Genomic DNA, 21,329 nt, shown 5'->3' with positions numbered 1-21,329 from the left:
AACATACCACGTGATGGAGTTCATGCGCACTGTTATTGTGCTGCTCTCAAGCATGTGATGGATGAAAAAGGTCGGCCGCAGCGGGACTGGCCTGCCACAGGGCATTATGTCTGGTGTAGGTATCTTGGCATGCGGCTCTTATCGCATGACGGTGCAAATTCATGCGAGCGTTGCAGACCTTGTTCATCCATCGCACTCTTGAGAGCAGCACAATAAAAGTGCGCAAGCGCCCCGTCACGTGGTATTTTTTTCTTATTTTGCGGGCTTTGAAACATGAAAAAAGGACCACGTCAGATATATCGTGTTGGAAACAATTTATTGAGAGGTTTCTCAAGGTGCTCTACAACATTGCACATCACACTTGGGGTCTGCAGCCAATACTTAAAGAGTTGATTAGTTAAACATAACTAATCCGTGAGTTAAGGGGAAAATAAAAAAAATGTCTGAGTAACTCTAGGCCAGTGCCATTGGATTGGATTAGAGACAACTTCATTTATGCCTGCAGTTGGGCGCTCGCGCGCCCCGACGAGGGCCTACGTCATCCTCGAAGTTGCCGTTACTCGGCGCGGGTCTCCGCTCGCCGTTGCCGGCTCGCTGGGTCCGTGCCTTTCGAGCGCCTCGAGGACCTGCTGGACGGCCCAGAGCTGATCGTCTCGGTCGTAGCTCTTCGCGGCTGCCTCGAGCCCCGGTGGGAGTGTTCTTGATTTTGCGTCTTCTGGTTATTTAACGCAGTCCCACAATATGTGCGTGTAGTCTGCGGTCTCCCTCCGGCAGACTTTGCACATATCTGTCGGATATGTCTCGGGGTCATGCGATTCATCAGTCTCGGGCTCGGTAGCGATCCGGTCTGGACTGTCTCAGAACTACCGCCTCCGCTCGGCTCAGTCTCGGGTGCGGGGGTGGGAGAGTCCTGCGAGCCAGGCGGTAGGCCTTCGTGATTTCATTGTAATCCGTCATGCGGTCCTTGGTTCCGAACCACGTCGGACGGTCTGTCGCCGGGGCGCGGTTGGTTAGCGCTCGCGCCGCTGCGTGTGCCGTCTCATTGTGGTTCTCATTGCGTTCCGACGCGTCGCCCGCGTGCGCCGGGAACCACTTGAGTCGTACTTTTCGTTCTTCTAGTTTGACCGCTCGCAGTACGCGCTCAGCCTCCCTGCAGATTTGGCCTTTGGCGAAGTTTCGCACCGCCTGTCTTGAGTCACTCAGCACCGTGTGGCAGTCTGCATCGATGATGGCCAGGGCGATGGCTACCTCCTCCGCTTGTTCCGCTCCGGCGCTTCTCACGCTCGCTGCCGTCCTCGTGGCACCGGTTGACGCCTCTATGACGACCGCTGCGAAGGCGTTCCGTTGGTATTCGGCCGCGTCCACGTACCGCGCGTGTTCGTCGTTGGCATGCTGGTCGATGAGAGCCTTGGCCCTCGCCGCTCTTCCCTTGTTGAACTCAGGATTCATGTTCTTCGGTATGGCGTCGATTCTGGTCTGGCGTCGGACCTCTTCGGAGACGGGGAGCTTCATCTCCACCTCGTTCGAGCATCTAATTCCCAGATCGTCCAGTATCTTCCTCCCGGCTTTGGTCATGAACAGCCGCTCCAGGTGAGAGGTCCGTTGCGCTTCGGCTATTTCTTCTAGCGTATTGTGTATCCCGAGTTGTAACAAGCGGGTCGTGCTCGTGGACTCGAACAGGCCCAGCGCCGTCTTGTACGCTCTTCTGATGAGCACGTTGATTTTGTTTCGTTCGTGTTGCAGCCATCTGTGGTAGGCTGCAACGTACGCGACGTGGCTGATGACGAAGGATTGGACGAGCCTAATTAGGCTCTCCTCTCTCATGCCAGCCTTTCCGGAAGTGACTCGTTTGAGGAGTCGAAGCGCGTTGGCTGCTTTTGCCTTGAGACGGGTGATGGTTTCGCCGTTTCTTCCGTGCTTTTCGATGACCATGCCTAGGATCCTAATTTTGCCGACCTCGGGGATCACGTTGCCGGATTTGGTGACGATTCTGATTTTTTCGTTTTCGCGTTGTCTGGTCTTGCCTCTGCTGTTTTTGGTAGGTGGGAGTATGAGAAGCTCCGATTTGCTCGGCGAACATCTCAGTCCGGTGCCTTCCAGCTGGTCTTCTATTGCGTCGAAGGCGGCTTGCAGCGCGCCCTCGATGTGGGCGTCGCTTCCACCGGTCACCCATATCGTGATATCGTCCGCGTAGATGCTGTGCCTGACGTCTTCGATGTGCCCGAGCTTTTCGGCCACTCCGATCATTACCAGGTTGAACAGCATCGGCGAAATGACCGATCCCTGCGGTGTGCCGGTGCTCCCGAGCTTCTTCACTTGCGTCTGTAGGTCGCCTGCTCGTAGCTCGACGGTCCTGTCCGTGAGGAAGTCCTTGATGTAGTTGTAGGATCTTTCGCCCATGTTGAGCTTGGAGACTTGGAAGAGAATCGCCGAGTGTTTCACCTTATCGAAGGCGCTCTGCAGGTCGAGCCCTAGGATTGCTTTGTTGTCGCGGGCGCTGCCGCCATCATCGATGATTTGGTATTTGAGCTGCAGCATCGCGTCCTGCGTGCTGAGGTGCTGTCTGAAGCCGATCAGTTTTGCCGGGTACAGCCCTTCTCGTTCCAGGTACTCTTGCCACCTGTTGAGCAGGACGTGCTCCAGCACCTTGCCCACGTAGGACGTGAGCGAGATGGGCCGGAAGTTATCCGTGTCCGGCGGCTTCCCCGGCTTGGGGATCAGGATGGTCTTGGCTGTCTTCCACAGCTTTGGCAGCGCACCCGCTTTCCATCACTTGTAGTATTTTGCGAGCTTTTCAATCGAGCCGTCATCGAGGTTCTTGAGCGCCTTGTTCGTGACGAGGTCCGGGCCGGCTGCCGACCGGCTGTTGAGGTCGTGCAGGGCCGCGCGCACCTCTTCGACGTCGATGTCATGATCCAGCTTCGCGTTAGGAAGGCCGCTGTACTGTGCGTGTTGTTCGGTAGGTGTAGTCGGCAGGTATTTGTCGTTAATGCACCTGGTGACTTCGTCGACGCCGTGTGCTGAGACCGCCCGATGCATGAGCCTGGCGAGTCTGTCCCTTTGGTGCGACTTGGTCTTGGTTTCGTCGAGCAGGTGCCGCAGCAGGTTCCACGTCTTCCCGCTGTGCATCTGCCCGTCTGCCGCGTTGCAGATCTCGTTCCACTGTTGCGTGCAGAGCGCGCGGCAGTGATCCTCGATCGCTCGGTTCAGCTCCGCCACCTTCTTTCTCAGTCTGCGGTTAAGCCATTGTTTCTTCCAGCGATTGAGTATCGACTGTTTGGCTTCGATGAGATGCGCAAGCCGTCTGTCTACTTTGTCGATCTCCGCGCCCGTTTCAATCTCTTTGGTCGCGTCGCGTACGCTCTTAGTGATTTCGGCCGTCCACGAGTTGATGTCTTCGATCTCGTCGTCACCGTCGCTCTTCTGGCTTCTGGCGTCTCGAAATGCATCCCAGTCTATCCATCTGTGTGTTTTGATGCTGGTGTCGTTGTGTTCCGGTATGCCGATTTCAACGATGGTGTGGTCGCTGCCTAGGTCGGTCCGCGTGTTTCTCCAGGTGATCGCGCCCCGGATGTCGTTCTTGACGAACGTGAGGTCCGGAGTGGTGTCCCGGGACACGGAGTTACCAATTCTCGTCGGATGTGTCGGGTCCGTGATGAGGGTGAAGTCGAGTTCCGTGGCGTCTTGGTACAGGTCGCGGCCCTTTGCTGTGTACTTGTAGCCCCAGGCAGGGTTCATCGCGTTGAAGTCTCCGCACGCGATCAGCGTGTTGCGGCCCGCTGTGGTGCTGGCTCTGTGCAGTAATGTCTTGAATCTCTGTTTTCTCTGAGATGGGTTGCTGTAGACGTCGAGCAGAAATATGCTTCCTTTTCTCTTCTTGCCCGGGATGATTTCGGTGAGTGCGTGCTCCATCTTTATATTGCTTTGCAGCTCATGTTCGACGAATGTGAGTCGCTTCCTGACCAGGGTGCACAGGCCTCTGCCGTCGGGCGGTCCCTTGTGCACTCTGTATCCGGGGAGGGACGGTGCGTCGGTTAGTGTTTCTTGTAGTAGTATAACGTCTAATAATGCATAATAAGCATAGTATAGTACAGTATAGTATAGTATAGTATAGTATAGTAGCAAGTAGTATAATGCATAATGGCCAACATTATGCATTCGGTTCAACTCGCGTCCGGAGTGCCTTTCATTTGTAGAACTGTTCATTTGCAGCACTGTTCATCGGATTCCTACGCTATAGCTCCCCCGTGCTTGCTAAAACATGCAAGTCAAATCTTCGAGAACTTCAGAGCGTGCAGGCACAGGCACTACGTGTTTGCCTAGGCCTTCCGCGCAGCGCCTCGACAGCTGGAACCATTATAATCGCTCAAGACCATCCGATCACAACTTACATTAGCACCGAAACGCTTAGAGCCCATGTTCGCCATGTTTCACGGATGCAGTCAAGCTTTCTTGCGTGCCTGCCAGAACGACGACCACAGGCGTCCTTCTCCAACAAGGTCAACATCCATCGTGCCTCCTTACCATCGGGTTTCACACCCTCTGCACGTTCAACCTCAGCTTTGTGGTGTTTAAAACAACCTCAAGTGCGTCTTACGATTCCAGGGATAAGAAAGAAGACCGACCTGCCTACCTTGGCCTTGAAGCAAGCAGCTCTGGATTGTTTGCACACTTTCTACTTTGATCGAGTACATATATATACGGATGGCTCTTCCACTCAGACCAGCTCCACCAGCGCAGTGGTTATACCATCCCGTTCACTAAGCATCCAATACAAGATTTCTCACTTGACAACATCGACTAGTTCGGAGCTTGTTGCACTCCGAGGTGCCGTTGATTATATTAATAACCAACCGGCTAATCGGTGGGCTATATTCTGCGATTCGAAGGCGGCCTTACAATGTCTTCTGGCATCTCTTCGTCGCGGGTCATGTGAACAACTCGTGTCGGAGATACGAGAAATGCACCATCACATGATCGCGAAAGGACACGACGTCGTGTTTCAGTGGCTGCCTGGTCATTGCGGTATCTCCGGCAACGACCTCGCTGACGAAGCTGCTAGAAAAGCTCACGAGGGAGCAACCCTTGTTTCAATACCTTTATCGCGGACCGACGCAGCCCAACACTTAGGCAAGCTAGCGCACTCTTTGACATTGGAGAAGTGGCGCACACCTGAATTCACTCACCATCGCTTGCATTCCCTCGATCCCTATATGCAACTGCGGCTGTTACCAGGTCTTCCGCGAAATGAGGAAACAGTGCTGTGCCGCTTACGTTTGGGCGTCGCATTCACAAATGCTTATACATTTCTGATTGGAATGGCTGATAGCGCCGAGTGCGATGCCTGCGGTGTCGAGGAAACCATAGAACACCTACTGTGCTACTGCCCATCTTATGAAAATGAAAGGCAAGACCTCTGCACAGCTCTCAATCAGCTAGATGGAAAGCCGTTCACCTTGAACAAGATCTTGGGATCATGGCCTCGCATATCACAGCTACAAAAGGCCACAAAAGCGCTGCTGCGATATTTGAAAGCGACCGGATTGAGTCAGCGTCTGTGATCCGGACTGAGTGACCGACTGATATCTCCAGTGGACTTTCTCTTTTCTTTTTTTTTTAAATCTTTCCGTCCCCCTTTCCCTTTCCCCAGTGTAGGGTAGCCAACCGGGCTCAGTCCTGGTTAACCTCCCTACCTTTCATTTATCATTTTCTCTCTCTCTCTCTTGGCTGAAGTTATGTGGGACAGCCTGTATAGTTCCAGGCGTAACTGGCTGTTTGTTGACTACACTAGAGAGTTTTATTTTGCTCGCTACCTGATACGGTACAACGATAGGTGACAGGTTAGGACCTTTTCGCATGCAAGTCGTATACCGAGAACACATCCTCTGGATAAAAAAAAAGGGGGGGGGTGCAGCCTGCACGTCAGGCAGGCTGCAATGGGAGCGAACGTGACAGCCGTAGTTGCATTCTCGGCCGCTTGGAAGCGTCGGCTTTCGAAGCGGATCACATCGTTTTTTATGCACGCGGGAGGCAGCACCTCTTTTTTTTTTTCTTTTTTTTCTTTTTCTTTTCTTTTTTTACAGCGGCAGGGCCGAGAATTACTGTGCCACATGGAGGAAAGAAACAAAATAGGAGAGGCCCTGACGTCACGTTTTTGAAGCCGGAAGTGCAGCTATGTTGGTGTGCCATCTCCCTTTGCGCCTCCAGTCAGCTAGGCTGATAGGCTCGAGCTTTGAACTTGCATTGCCAAGAGACGCCGGAAGTGTGCTGCTGGCGCGCGTCAGAACAAAGACCTCGAAACTTCTCCCACAATTTTAGTGAAGCAGACGCGCCCCTGTGTTTTTCCGTGGCCCGTTGAAGGAGACAACGAAGACCCGCGCTGTGATTACTTGAGTGTCTTGAAACAACAGCGCTCGTCCTGTGTCCTTCTAACTATGTGTCTCCCGTGTTTTTTTTTTGTTTTTTTTTCTCCCTGATTAATAAGTATGCTTTCAAGCTACACCACACAGGGCTCTCCACCCTGTCAGCAAAAGACGAGCGGCAAAATACGTCATCGCTAAGTCTCATCTCAAGCTAAGGTCAAATCATTAGGTATGTTTTGTTGCAGTTATTGAGATCGTTTTTTTCTCTCAGGCTGCTAGGACTATACAGAGGCGGCACCAAGCCGCAAAACTGGTTCGATTTCTAGTTAGAAAATGTGCCACAGCATTATCATTGGTGATGCGTTGACGATGCAGAACGCCATTAAAGCCTATTTGTTCACTGCATCATTGATTTATTACCCCGCTCTAGCATATTACGTGATGACGGTGGCGAGAAAACGCCAAGTAGACGCCGAGCAGGCGCGGTTGCGCAGGTGAACATTTGGAAGGACATTCGCCCGTACTACTTGCTAAGGAGGCTGACGACCCGCCGTGGTTGCTCAGTGGCTACGGTGTTGGGCTGCTGAGCACGCGGTCGCGGGATCAAATCCCGGCCACGGCGGCCGCATTTCGGTGGGGGCGAAATGCGAAAGCACCCGTGTACTTAGATTTAGGTGCACGTTAAAGAACCCCAAGTGGTGAAAATTTCCGGAGTCCTCCACTACGGCGAGCCTCATAATCAGAAAGTGGTTTTGGCACGTAAAACCCCATAATTTAATTTAATTAAGGATGCTGAGGGTAACTGCAGGGAAAGCGTACAGGTAAAGCGAAGCCCTGCTGTCGCATGCATGTAAACGCAGCTTACGGTTACGGAGTCAAAACATTCTTGCATCAATCCAGCAATCATGGAGAATGTAACATGATGGAAAGCAGACACTGAGCAGATGATGGGGCACGGATGAGCACATCTCGATGTGCATTCGGTCTTCCTATTGGCTAAGAATTCGTGTAGCTTTCAGAATGCTGCAACCAGCTTGTGAGATGGAGTACCGAGCGTCACGTTGCCTTTCTTTTGCTCTTTGGAAACATCATCAACGTCCACTTATGAGGGCTCCACGATTTTCAGCTGCACGCTGTCGCCACGTCTCACGCACAATGCAACACAAAAACACGGTGGAAAAAAAATGAGAAAAGCGCGTTTTTTATGTCCTTTTTCTTTCTATTTTCTCTCTCTTCTTTCTTTCTTTTAGGACGACGTAAAATTAGTTGATGGCGCACGACAGGCAAACGTGATGGCGAGAAGAGAGCGCTTGTGACTGTATGCCATAGATCCGCGGCGGCCGCATTTCAATGGGGGTGAAATGCAAAAGAGCCCGTGTCCCGTGCATTGGGGACATGTGAAAGATTCCCTGGTTGTCAAAATTATTTCAGACTCCCTCACTACGGCATGCCTCATACTCAAACCGTGGTTTTGGAATCTGAAACCACAGAATTCATTAATTCATGCCAAAGGGGTGCTAGCACATTGATCGGAACTGCATGATGTTTCGTTTATGGACCAATCGATTGGCAGCTTCGATCCTGTTGGCGTAACGTGCAAATGCTGTTAGCGTCACGAAGTGAGAAGAATTAAGGGACCTGGGAAGGCGGTTGTCGTTTTTCTTTCCTTTTAATTTATCAGTAGTGCTTTAAGAGCCCTTTAACTGCAATCGCAGTACAAATAAGAAGACAGAAGATTTAAAAAAAATACAGTCACAAATGCGAAGCACTGGCACATGCACAAACGCCAGCGCAGTTACACAAGAGCGACTCAGGCAGATTGGCCGGAACGACGTGGCGATCAGTTGTAAATAATTTATATTACCGCGCCCACTCACTGGACCAATTCTCGCCTACGTCATCACCATTATCTGCCAGTGGAGGGCAGTGGATGACAAATATAAAATAGAATATGGTCCTACATAATGGATACGTTGTCCCGGCTCTGATAACCGACCCATGGAAAAGTTCAGGCACACCCACACTAGACCATCCGCGCTGCACAACAAAAACGAAAAGAAGTTGCGTGCGGAAGCTCTGAGAGGGGATTGAAGGGGGCATCCAATTTGGTTGAGACGTCTTCTGTATATATTCCTTCAGCGCTGTCGAAACCATTGAAATGAAAGCACATCACTTTGTGAAAGACAAGTAAGAGAAAGTTGTTCCGTACTCTAGATGTCGGCCATCTTGTTTAGCGTGTCTTCGGTTGAACACAGTCTGTGTTATGTATATTTACACGACAAATTTTGTAGAACTGCGCGAGTACAAGTTCCGAACACTTCGCGTAACACGAATCGTTTGAGACGCGTATGCCAAATCGTGTAGAACTCTGGTACCCGCCGACATTCTGTCTGATTATTTTTTTTTTGTAACTCGAGGTATGAAACAACCTCAAAACGCCATGAGACGAAATTCCGCTTTCTTTGGCACATCATACCTGCAGACATTTGTAGCGCATCGCCAAAGATGCAACCATTGCAGCGCAGCTTTGCTTTGTGTCCGACTACTCTAGAGGAGGTGTCGCGTATGTGAAACACGTATCGTGCAACTTGCTCCAAGTGATCTGTAGCTCAAGAGCTGGTATGTACGGCTCTGCAGTGAAGGAAGCGAAAGCAAAATGACGAACAAATGTTCTAAAGAATAATAAGAATTACGAAAGAAAAGAACAACCATCCCGTCTATATGCTTCGTACGAATAACTTCGGCGCGTTCTGTTTTCTGGCCATGCGCTCAAACTGCCAAATCGATAAACAAGTGAAGGGTGAATATCTGTACTCTCGCCGCTCCAAGTTCCTTGATGCCGCGCAAGAGAAGGGTCAAAAAAGTTCTGTATGTCGTCCATGCACAGCTGCGAAGCGTTCCGGTCCCTCAGATATTTATACAACATGTCGAACTCAACGAAGCTTGCCCAATATACATACACCATTGGCATCGCGTCCCAGCCATCTGAGCCCGCCTGTGGCTATCTACACGCTTTCCCTTTCTCGGCAGAGTACAGTCATACAAAAGCCAACACAACTCGCCGGCCGCTGTCCATGCTTGGAATCCTCGTCTCGAGAAAGAACACGCAGACTGAACTTGGGATTCCGAAGGTGACTCAAAATGGTATACTCAGAGTCATAAAGGAAAAGAACGCTCAAAAAGTCGTACAATCGAGACTGCACGTGCCTTCCGCTTTTGTTTTGCCTGCAAGCTCTTGTTTCAAGGCTCCTATCACGTTCTTAGAGGCTATGCCAACAACGAAACTTCAGTGTACCGCTATCTCTCTTTCTCTTATTGCACGTGTTTGTTGTTGTTCGTGTTGTTGTTTTTTGTCAGGGAAATGGGTGCCATTTGTCTCCCCTAAAACGTCTTCTGGGAATGGCTGTCGCCAAAAGGCGTGCGTTTTCGTTGAACTTTGTATGCTGCTGAAACGGAAAGGTATCCGCGAAAGAAATTCGTCGACTCTGTTGTAATTTCTATAAAACAGGGCGATAACATCGATAAGATTAATGGAAATGGGAATTGTACTTTATGAATTATTATTTCAGGAATCGATGTAAGAACTTAAGAACGCAGCCTTAAGTAAAACCGCTGATGAAAGAAGAGTCCTGAAGACAATTTATAGGCTTAACCTAGCCCACATACTTGTTCGTGTGACAATATTTGTCAGCACTAATGAATCCAGTTTGCTTGATACTTGTACTGTTTTTTTTTTTCTGTTGCAATCATAAATACAGTAATAACGACGAAAACTCCGAGAGCATGAAGTACTTCCCAGCCGACACTACCAAATCTTGTAGATTCGTGCCAAGAAAACATGACTTCGCGGCCAATGCAATCTTTGAAGGAACTACTCATAACAGAAATGGTTGCACCAGTGTCCACTAAAGCCTGGTGTTAACAGCGCAAAACGTAGACGAGACACGAGACGAGAAGACGCCACCACAAGCGCTGACTTTCAACGCCGTTTGTTTGAAAGAAACACGGCTTCTTATACCATTGCCCACACGTGTCACAGACACGTGATCGCACATCATGTGAAACACGCACTTTTTTCTTTTTTTGCACTCAAGATAGTGATTGTACGTGCAAAAGCTCAAGTTCTTTTTTTTTGTCAGTAACAAGGACGACGTGCTAACGCATTGATCACGAAGTCTGGTAATCTCGGCTGCCTCAATTATTTCCCGGACCAGCTGGTCATTCTGTTTCTTCAGCACTTCACAGCGTCTGAATTCTGCGGTGCACGCTTCAGAGGGGCAAGCCCTGACATGAATACCCAGATTCCTGTTAGCCTGCTCGACGCTAAGTTTATGTTACTTTAGCCTTCCGTTTGAGCATCTTGAAGTTTGCCCTATATACTTCTTTCTACATTTCAAAGGTATTGAATACACCATGGCTTCTGTACACTACACAAAACGATTCTGGTGATTTATTGTGCACCCTTGTTGCTTTATCGGCTCTTCAGCATTGACCGGTCGGCAGAGGCTTTTCAGTTTTTCCGGGGCAGTAAGCACTAGATGAACTCCAGCTTTGCGTCCAATCTTTTTCAAGCGATAAGTTGTGCACGTATGCCAGGGCCACGGTCCTTCGCTTTCATTTTTTGCTTCTCGCCACCTTGCTCGCCATGGACACGCTTGAGTTTTTGGTTCTTGCTCATTTTTTCTGTAAAAGACACAAGAAGGTGCGACGCGCAACCAGCCTTAGTAAGGCGGTCAACCTGCCGACGAAAACTTTGTTCCATCGCGTGGGTGCACGATTTTTGAAGAGCATTTGTTAGACAAAGGTTTGCAATTACTCTCTCCACCAGTTTTGAATGCGCTGATTGGAATGGCAGTGGCGCCTTGTCGCCTCTGGGTTCATAGGCCCACCAGACCTTTCCCCTGGAGAGCTCGAGTCTGAGATCAAGGAATCTCAAAGACCCTTGCGTGGGGACCTTGTGGGTAACCGCAAGCGGTTTAAGCGCATGACTAAAGCATGTTACTGCCTCCGAAACTGCGTCATCTGAATTCGCGCCAGAGCCATCACACAGAACTAAGTAATCGTCAACATAACGAAAGACTCACTGGGCGCTTGTTCCGGTTAGGGCATTCTGAAGTAATCTATCTTTCTGGGCAAGATACAAATCGCTAAGTGCTGGCGTAATACATGACCCTATACAGACGCCGCGTTTCTGGAGGTACACATTCCCCTCCTACATAACATGAGTGCACTTGAAATATACAGAATGGAGTTCCAGGAATCCACCAGTTGAAATCCCGCAGGCATTCTGAAAAGCGACAGCACCGTGTGCATCTATACATTCTTCCACGAGCTCCAAAATCTCATCTTGGGGGATCGAATAATATAAATCTTTAACGTCCACAGAGCCTGCTGCAAAGTCAGTGCTAGAATTGTCTTTTAAAATCCTTATTACATCGTCTGAGGATTTCGCCTGGAAAGGATCATCAACAGTTAGTAGTTTTAGTTTTTCCTGCAAAAACAGGGCAATCGTTTTCTGCCCCCCCCCCCCCCCCCCCATGTGCCCTTCTCAGATACTATAACCCCCAGGGGCCACTCAGGTTTATGCATTTTTACAGTGAAAAACATGTCAAGGGATGATTTTTTGCTAGTTTCGATGCTACGCACAAGGCGGTTGAGCTTCAGGTTTCCGCATCGCTTCTTTGCAGCTGACTTTGCTGTTCGCAGACAGACTTTTCATGACTGTTAAAAATGGAACTTATGGCCTCTAAGGCGTTAAATTGGCCGACCTCTTTTGGCATCACAGCGAAGCCCCCCTCCTTTTCAGAAGTAAGCAACCACAGGGAATGTTCTTCAGCGCATTCAAAACTGGTGAAGAGAGCAATTGCAAACCTTTGTCTAACAAATGTTCTTAAAAAGTCGTGCATCCACGCGATGGAACAAAGTTTTCGTCGGCAGGGTGACCGCCTTACTAGGGCTGGTTACCCATCGCACCTTCTTGTGTCTGTTGCAGAAAACATGAGCAAGAACCAAAAACTCGAGCGTGTCCATTGCGAGCAAGGTGGCGAGATGCAAAAACTGAAAGAAAAGCGAAGGACCATGGCCCTGCCATACGTGCACAACTTATCTCATCGCTTGAAAAAGATTGGGAGCAAAGCTGGAGTTAATGTAGCGCTTACTGCCCCGCAAAAACTGAAAAGCCTCTGCCGACGCGTCAATGCTGAAGAGCCGATAAAGCAACAAGCGTGCACAATAAATCACCAGAATCGTTTTGTGGAGTGTACAGAAGCCGTGGTGTATTCAATTCCTTTGAAATGTGGAAAAAAAGTATATAGGGCAAACTTCAAAATGCACAAACGAAAGAATAAAGCAACATAAACTAAGCGTCGAGCAGGCTAACAGGAATCTAGGTATTCATGTCAGTGATTGCCGATTGCCCCTCTAAAGCTTGCACCGCAGAATTCTGACGCTGTGAACTGCTGAAGAAACAATATGACTAGCTGGCCCGGGAGATAACTGAGGCAGCCGAGATTACCAGACTTCGTGATCAATGCGTTAGCCCGCCGTCCTTGTTACTGACAAAAAAAAAAGAACTTGAGCTTTTGCACGTACAATCATTATGTTGAGTGCAAAAAAAGAAAAAGTGCGTGTTTCACATGAAGTGCGATCACGTGTCTGTGACACGTGTGGGCAATGGTATAAGAAGCCGTGCTCCTTTCAAAAAAACGTTGTTGAAAGTCAGCACTTGTGGTGTAGTCCTCTCGTCTCCTGTCTCGTCTATGTTTTGCGCTGTTAACACTAGGATGGAAAACCAACAAGCCCCAGCTGCTATTCCACTAAAGCCATTGCACGTACTCCGCCTATTAACACGTGTATTTTGTTCTTAAGAATCGTAACTGGCGGAGGCATCTGAGGTAAATCATTTTGTGCGACCTCACCTCCATCGGTCGCACCGGCTAGTTTCCCGGCGGTGGCGGTGATGAGAGCTAGCCGCCGTCGCGGTGAAGGCGAGCGGCGCAGTCGGGTGGACAGCGGTGCCAAACTACGGTCAGAAGCGGGAGAACTATTGCGCCGACTCGCTTGTCGTGAGGACTGGAATAGGCGGGCCAGGGATCGTTATTGTGATCATTGCCGGCGTGAGGAAACACTGATGGCGGATCGTATCGTGATGTTTTCCGGCGCCAACGACAGAACCAAGCTATGCGCTTTGTAGCACCACAACAATAGAGAATTTAAGTGCGTCCGGTATTCCGGCAAGCGCGGGCGGTTTGCCGGATGAGCGGGGGGGGGGGGGGGGGGGGAGGCGTAAGCGCGAGCGGCCAGATTGGTGGCGCCAGCTGGTGGTGCAGAGCTCAACCACATAAACATAGAGCCAATTACTATATTCTCCTTGCTGCTGGTGTAAATTTTCTACAGCGGCGTAATCGTGTTCACAATTACGCCGCTGCCGAAAATTTGCACCATCAGCGAAGCAGAATATAGTAGGTTGCTGCAGTTTTAGCTTTGTGGCACCGCTGCGGCAGCTCACGTTTACGCCTCCGACCATGCGGTAATCCGACCAAACCACCCCTGTTTGCCGGAGAAGCAGACACGCTAAAGTCTCTATTAACCCACAGGATGTTGGCGATTTGCATTGTACTCCTGAAAAGCCTTGTCGCGGGGCTGGGGAACGCATCTTCACATGGCTCCTAGTGTGCAACTGCCTGATGACGAGGATAGCTGAAGCGGCGTTCGTACCTCGACTCTGGGTAGCGATTGCGCTGCGGCCACAGTGGCAAGCGAGAACTGCAGCTGTAGTCCTCGACGCCAGTTGCAGCGATAGAAACATGATGAGATGGTCCCGGAATTTGCGCAGCATCATAAGGTGTCGACTGCGCGTGTCGGGTGAGCTCTTCCCGCACAATATCGCGTATAGTAGACGCGAGATGAAAGGACGTGTAGTCGTCAACACTTGCAACAGTTGTCCCATTTGGTAGCCTTCCAAATTTAGGTGTGATACGCCGCATCTTCAGGGCCTCGAACGTACGACAATGCCGCATGACGCCAGCTACTGTAAGGTTCTCCTTGCCGATGAAGAAATGATATACATCCTCGGCAATTCCTTTTAACAGGTGACCGACCTTATCTTCCTCTGACATGCGAGGGTTGACGGTCTTGCAGAGCTTCAACGTAGCCTCAATATACGTCGTACTCGTCTCGCCTTGGACATGGGCTCTTTGCAGCAGCGTTTTTTCCACCTGCTTCCTCTTCGCGACTGATTCTTCAAAAAACTTCGTTATTTCTGACACGAACCGTTCCCACGTTCTGCGGGTGTCCTCATGGTTGTCAAACGACAAAAGCACCGTGTACGTTAAGCAAAACACGACGTTAGACAGCTGAGTTACCGCATCCTAAGGGTAATAGTTGCTCATCGGTTTGTAGTGTGTGAGCCACTCATCCACGTCCTCACTAGATTTACCTCCGAATGTGCGAGGCTCTATCAGGTACTGACGCTGCCAAGGATCAGCCGCAGCTGAGACAGGTACCGAAGGGGCCGCTGTGAACCAAGGCAGGGACTGCAGCTCCAGGAAGTGGGACATTCCGGGTTCCGTCTTCACCGCGAGTCATCTCGACCACCAGCGGCAACGGGGGCAGGCCAGCAAGGCGGCGGCTAAGATCAGTTGGTTGCAGAACCGTGCTGCTTGGTTGAGTACCCAGCACTTCCACCACAAGACTGTTACCGACAAGGCATGTTTATTTACAGATGACGGGTGAGATGGATGAGTATAGGAAAAACAGTCCAGTGCCGGTTTCCTCCTGCGCCAAAAGGATCCGTCATTCCCTTCTTCTCTCTTTCGCCTCAACCAAGCGTTACAATATGTAATGCACTCAGTCCCACCTCACTACGACAACCAGTACTTTGTTTATATGTAAAAACAAAGGAGCTTGCGTTCACTCTTGTCACTGTCTACATTGCTCCTTCAGGTCACTTCGACTCCAAACGACTGCACGCCATGTTATCAGCAACACCTGGCCCTTCGATTCTGACAGGAGATTTTATTGTTCACCATCCGCTTTGGGGGAGTTTGAGGAAGGATTCCAGGGAAAGGAGACTAGCATCCTTTGCCACGCAGCTCGATCTTCATTGTCTCTACGGTGGTAAGCCGACATATTTTTGAGGGCCTACACGCAGCAGCTGCCTACATTTGACCCTGGTCTCTCGGCGTCTTGAAAGAAACGTGCAATGGTTAGCAGTCATCGAATCACGTGGAAGTGAACATATTCCCACATATCCGAGGATTAAGGGACCATTTAAATACTCCTCTACGATTCTCCAATGAACTGACTGGTCGGCGTCTCGTTCGCACATGGAGAAATTGTCAGGAAGCGAGTCATTCTAGTCTGGAACACAAAATTCAAAAAGCCATGCAAGGGGCTACGCGCGCTTGTCAGCGTTTCCTGAAATATGACGAGTTTGAAGCTGACCTGCACCGACTAAGAGTGATTCGTCGGCGGGCTGAAAGAAAATACAGGCAAAATAAATCCACCCACAATCTCAGGCAAGCAAGGTGGATACAACAGAAGATTCAGTGCCGCATAGATGTACTACAATCTCAAAGATGGAAACGATTATGTGAGTCACTGAATCCATGTCAGCGCTTATCTCTGATATGGAAAACCATGCATGGACTTCGCGTATCACCGCAACAGCGTGTTCCTCTAAAATCTCTCGCTTTGCACCAAGGTCGACGAGAGATTGAGATTGCCGAGGAATTTAGCTCAAGACTTGCCGGCTTGCAGCCCCAGCGCACACTTAAACCATGTGTCACTCCTATGTCTCGGGAATCCCGCATGGATGTAACGTTTTTGGTGGAGGAGCTTGAATGAGCTCTGATGACTTGCAAGTGTTCTTCGTCACTCGGGGCCGGACGGAGTTACCTATGAGGCGATTGGCAATCTTGGGCAGAAGGCACGACTCGTGCTGCTAAACCTTTACAACGAGTCTTGGCGCAAAGGTTTGATTCCACGTGAATGGAAACACAGCGGCCTGGTTCGACTTCTCAAACATGGTAAATCACCGTTAGTTTTGTCATCGTACCTCCCCAATACTTTGGCCAGTTGCATTGGAAAAATAATGGAAAGAATGGTTTTGACGAGCCTGGAATGGCACCTGGAAAATTAGAACGTGTACCCAGATGCTATGTATGGCTTCCGGCATGAGCACCGCAGTCTGCAGCTGACTATATAAGCGCTGTCAGCTTGGCTAGATCCTGCAGTTCGGTGGTGGTGCACCTAGGTTGCCCGGCTAACCTAACGTAAATAATGTGATCAATTTGATCACGTTTGCTGAACATTAAAAAAAAAAGAACATCCGAAAAGACTCACTGAGGCCTTGATCCTTGAAATAAAATGCGCCTACGACAATGTAGCACATTAGAGCATTATAGAAGCTCTCATTGAAGCTGGAATCGGTGGCCATACTTTTCAGTGACTATGCAGTTATTTGACCGACAGAAATTTCTTCGTGATGACCGAGGATGGCGCCACGTCTCGCCACCAAACAATCCGTGGAGTACCGCAAGGCGGGTGTTGAGCCCGATACTATTCACCTAGTGCTCGTTGGCTTTGTACGATATTTGCCCAGCACAGTTCAAGTATTAATCTATGCTGATGACATCTGTATCTGGGCATCTGCTGTAACACGACTGCAGGTACAAGCAAGGCACGATGCGCGATGCTTGCCGAAGGAAGAATCTTGACAGGTGTATGCACAGAAAAGGTACGACACCTATCAAGCAGCATTTAAGAATTTTGTACATCCTGTGCCCCAGCGGGACATACCTGTTATCCAGGATGGGCCAAGAACGGGCACACCCCAAGTGGCATATTCCGGATGGCAAAATTAAAAAAAATATGTAAATGAAAGCATCCGTTAAATATAATTCGCCCTTCCACTAAGAGATCGGTGTGCTTTAGTATTTGCCTGCAAGATGACATTATATGTATGAAGGTATATTTTTTTACTCTGGACACCACAGTCTGCTGCATACTTTGTCAGCAAGCAAGGGTTATATAAGCACTTCGCGGGTATTTTCATGTAAATGTTGCATGTATAGTGTGTCCCGCGTAACTTTAGCTAAACTATAAAAATATGCAAATGCCACGTTGCTGGACAGAACCAAGGTAATTTTGTTTGCCATCGCTTGGAGATACTGAGATAATTTTTTGCATTCCGCCTAATTACACAATTAGTCTTAATTAATTAATCAACTTCTCAAATATTATAATGGGATAAAAAGTGTCAATGAGAAAATTGTAGAGCAACATGAAAAACTCCAGATACAGCTTTCTGGTGTTCAATGCGTGCTACATAAAAATGTTTTCCCGAACATGAAAGCAGCCCGCGAATACACGCAAAATAACTCGAGTGGTGAGTCCACGACAAGAAACAAGTCTACGTCACTGCTGACGTCGCAGCCAGTTTCTACGCCGAAGGTCTAAGATAGCAGCCCCTCATTGCTGCTACAAGGGGGCACCGCAGTCTGCAGCTATGTAAGCGCTGTCAGCTTGGCTGGAACCTGCAGTGCCTGCAGTTCGGCGATGATGTACCCAGGGCTGCGAGGTTAATCTGTCAGCCCTTGCAGGTTAGACGTGTTCAGCATCTTATTTCCTGTGTTGTATAAAGGTGTGCACCGCTGCCGAATTGAGCTGCCCCATGTGATTACTCTTTTTTCTGTGTTTTCAGCTAAATACTTGACTCTATGGCTAAGAAGGCAATTGAAGAATTGGGTAGTGAGCTTTAAGAAGAACTCGATGAAATCATGGAAGCTTGGAACGAAATCAAAGCTTAAGAAGGATGTCGATGTTCTTACGTGCACAAAGCAGGATCTCGCTGAAGTGATTCGGCGGGAACAGAGAGCTGAGGTCTCATTGTGCAAAGCTATCGCAAAGGCAGGGAGAACTGGAACAGTATCCACGTTCAAACAACATAGAAATAAAAGGCGCACCCCACGATGTTTACACACTAACTATGACAAAGGAAACTGGTTATCTCATTAATTAAGAGATGTCAGACTCGGATATAGATACATGTCAGAAGGTCCCTACGGCTAGACATGACCAATTTAGCATAGTTCTGCGCTTTGTACGACACAACAAAAGAAATGATTTCCTGTCCAAAGCAAAGAAAGCAAAACTTGAAATACGAATGCTAGGCATGGACGTTTCTCGTCCTGTTTATGTCAATGAGCATCTAACAAGGCAAAACAAACACTTGTTGGGAGCAGCTATTAAACAAAAGAAAGCAGTAAACTGGAAATTTTTATGTACAGTGGGCGGCAAGTCCTTTGCTAGAACACACGAAACGACACCTGTTTTACGCATCTGCGCTGTAAAGGACACTGAAAAGATTGCGCGATAAAAGCGCTGTGTGATCCATACGTATGCTACACAATTCGAGTTTGCATAATGTTCTCATCGTATTCTATGCCAACAAAATATTTTGAATATAATGCTTTTAGCGAAGTATTTTCAAGCCTAAACCTTAATACACAACTTTCCCTCATTCACCTTAAAGTTAGGAGCGTCCGTAAAAAGCAATATGTCTTACATGCATTATTTGACAATATAAAGGTTCAATTCAATTTAATAATGGTTACTGAAACATGGTTATCTATAGATGACAACCCGCCACACTTCCGCGGCTACGATTACTTTGGTCGTATTCAGGCTGCTGGTCGTGGTGGTGGTCAGGCTATGTATCTACTTGAACAATCCTACCATGAAGTGTTCCCAGAGTTTTCTTTTATTGATGATGATGTTGAACGCCTAACTGTCTGTTTAAAGAAAGTTGCAGTAGCTATGGCCTACAGGCCACCTTCTGGAAGTAAACAAAAATTTGTCATGTGTTGAGAAAATATTACATTTGATGTGTGATTCTGTGGCTACATTTGCAATAATGGGAGATATGAATATTATTATGCTAGCAAGCTCTAAATATACAAGAAAACTTAGCAGCATATTCCAGTCTTATGCATGTACAAACATATTGTATCATGGGCCACGCGCAAAAATGACGAAATTGCAACACTGTTGGACCTATGCACCACAAACGTCCAGTCCTCAATGGCATCTTCTGGTATTTTATCATAAGATATCAGTGATCACCTTCCTGTATATTGTTTTGTATCCATTGCAAACAAGAATACAAAAAACGTGCCTACATCGAGCTCCTATCGGGATATTAACTTCTACACGCTGAATACGTTCCGAGCACTTCTAGATGATATAAATTGGAGAGACGTCATAATGCAATTGCATTTCCACAAAGTCTATAGAGTATTTTTGAAAAATTAGAGGCGTACTACGAGCTTGCATTTCCAAATAAAGTGCGAAAGTAACATAATAAAGCTATAAAACTATTGATAACGACAGTTCTTATAAAAAAGTTCACCGGAAAAACAAAATGTGCCATCTTTTTGTCAAAACGCGAGATCCCCGTAAACTTAAGGAGTTCAAACAATTCCGAAACAAATTAAACAGTCCACTTAAGAAAGTACAGTCAGAATATTATAAAACGCTGTTTTCACGTATTCGCAACGACCCCCCAAAAATCTTGCATGAGCTTAATAATCTTACCCATAGGACCACTTCCAATCATGCAGTACAGCTACCGACCGCCCACGGTATACTGTTCCTACAGCCACTGAATTAAACGCGCATTTCATAGCTAGTGGCGAATATATGCCTCCCACCGGTAACTTAACAGACGATACATTCATCCTTAAGAAGCATAGTGCAGTGAACTATATTTCTTTATATCCAACGACCTACATTGAGGTACAAAGATTAATAAGAAACGCTCAGAATCATACATCTGTAGGGTATGATAGCGTTAAAGCTGAAACGATTAAGCACGTCTCGGATATTATTTGAAAACCTTTGGCACATATTATTAATTGCACGCTGCAGTCTGATGTGTTTCCAGAGGACCTTCATATGGCCAGGACATATTCAGTGGTGAAAAAGGGTGGAGACACAAACGTTAATAATTATAAGCCAATTTCTGTACTTCCGCTGTTCTCGAAATTTTTTGAAACCGTTATCAGGAACCGTTTAACAAGTTCTCTTGAGAGACATAAAATCTTGTCTGAATCGCAGTTCCGTTTTTGTAGAAGTTGTTTTACTGAGCAGGCGCTACTGAACGCGAAGCATACGATAATAAACAGCATAGAAGGTAGACTATACACAATGGGTCTATTTTTAGACCTTGAGACAGCTTTTGATTCTGTTGATCACGAACTACTGCTGTCCACAGTCGGTTGTTATGGTGTTCGAAAAATTGCACTTGAGCTTACTAAGAATTGCCTAACAGACAGGGTACAGTATGTAGTCCTTAATAACGATGCGTCGCAAACATTGGAAATAATCAGTGGGGTACCCCAAGGATCAATACTTGGGACATTATTATTTATTTTATACATGAATGATCTAGCCTAATTACCGAATTGCCAAGAGTTTAATTATGTATTCTGATGATGCTAACGTCTTTTTCGTGGCCAAAATACTTTCGCATACCTAGTAGTTAGCTAATGAGTATTTAAATGTATTATCAATTTGGCGGTGTAAAAGCAAACCAAAATTAAATGTAAATAAAACTAAATATGTTATTTTCGGACCAAAAAGTGAGCCTTTGAATGAAGACATAATAATACTACTTAATTACACTAAGGTAGAGGAGAGAGACGTACAGAAGTTTTTAGCTGTCTGGTTTAAGAATGACCTGTGTTGGCATACACATGTTGAAAAGTTAACGGCTGAACTAAGTAAAGCTGTGGGCTGCCTTTTAAACTTAGTGAGTTGCTGCTATTGTGGTTAAAACAGGTGCTCTATTATACGCTATTTCATTCCAGATTATCATAATGCTGCTTAGTATGCAGCACGATTAAGAACCAGAATTCATCTAAAATAACTATTACAGAAACGGGTTCAGCGAAAATTTGAAGATTA

At 47.8% G+C, this 21,329-nt stretch overlaps 1 pseudogene; it reads right to left on the bottom strand.

The window, feature by feature from the left end:
• Positions 1-491: 491 nt before the first annotated feature.
• LOC140219001 (uncharacterized) lies at positions 492-14,920 on the bottom strand (annotated as a pseudogene).
• Between the last annotated feature and the right edge of the window lie 6,409 nt (positions 14,921-21,329).

This window comes from Dermacentor andersoni, chromosome 1, assembly GCF_023375885.2.
Source record: "Dermacentor andersoni chromosome 1, qqDerAnde1_hic_scaffold, whole genome shotgun sequence".
Lineage (NCBI taxonomy): Eukaryota > Metazoa > Arthropoda > Arachnida > Ixodida > Ixodidae > Dermacentor > Dermacentor andersoni.
This window is presented reverse-complemented; position numbering and strand designations above follow the sequence as displayed.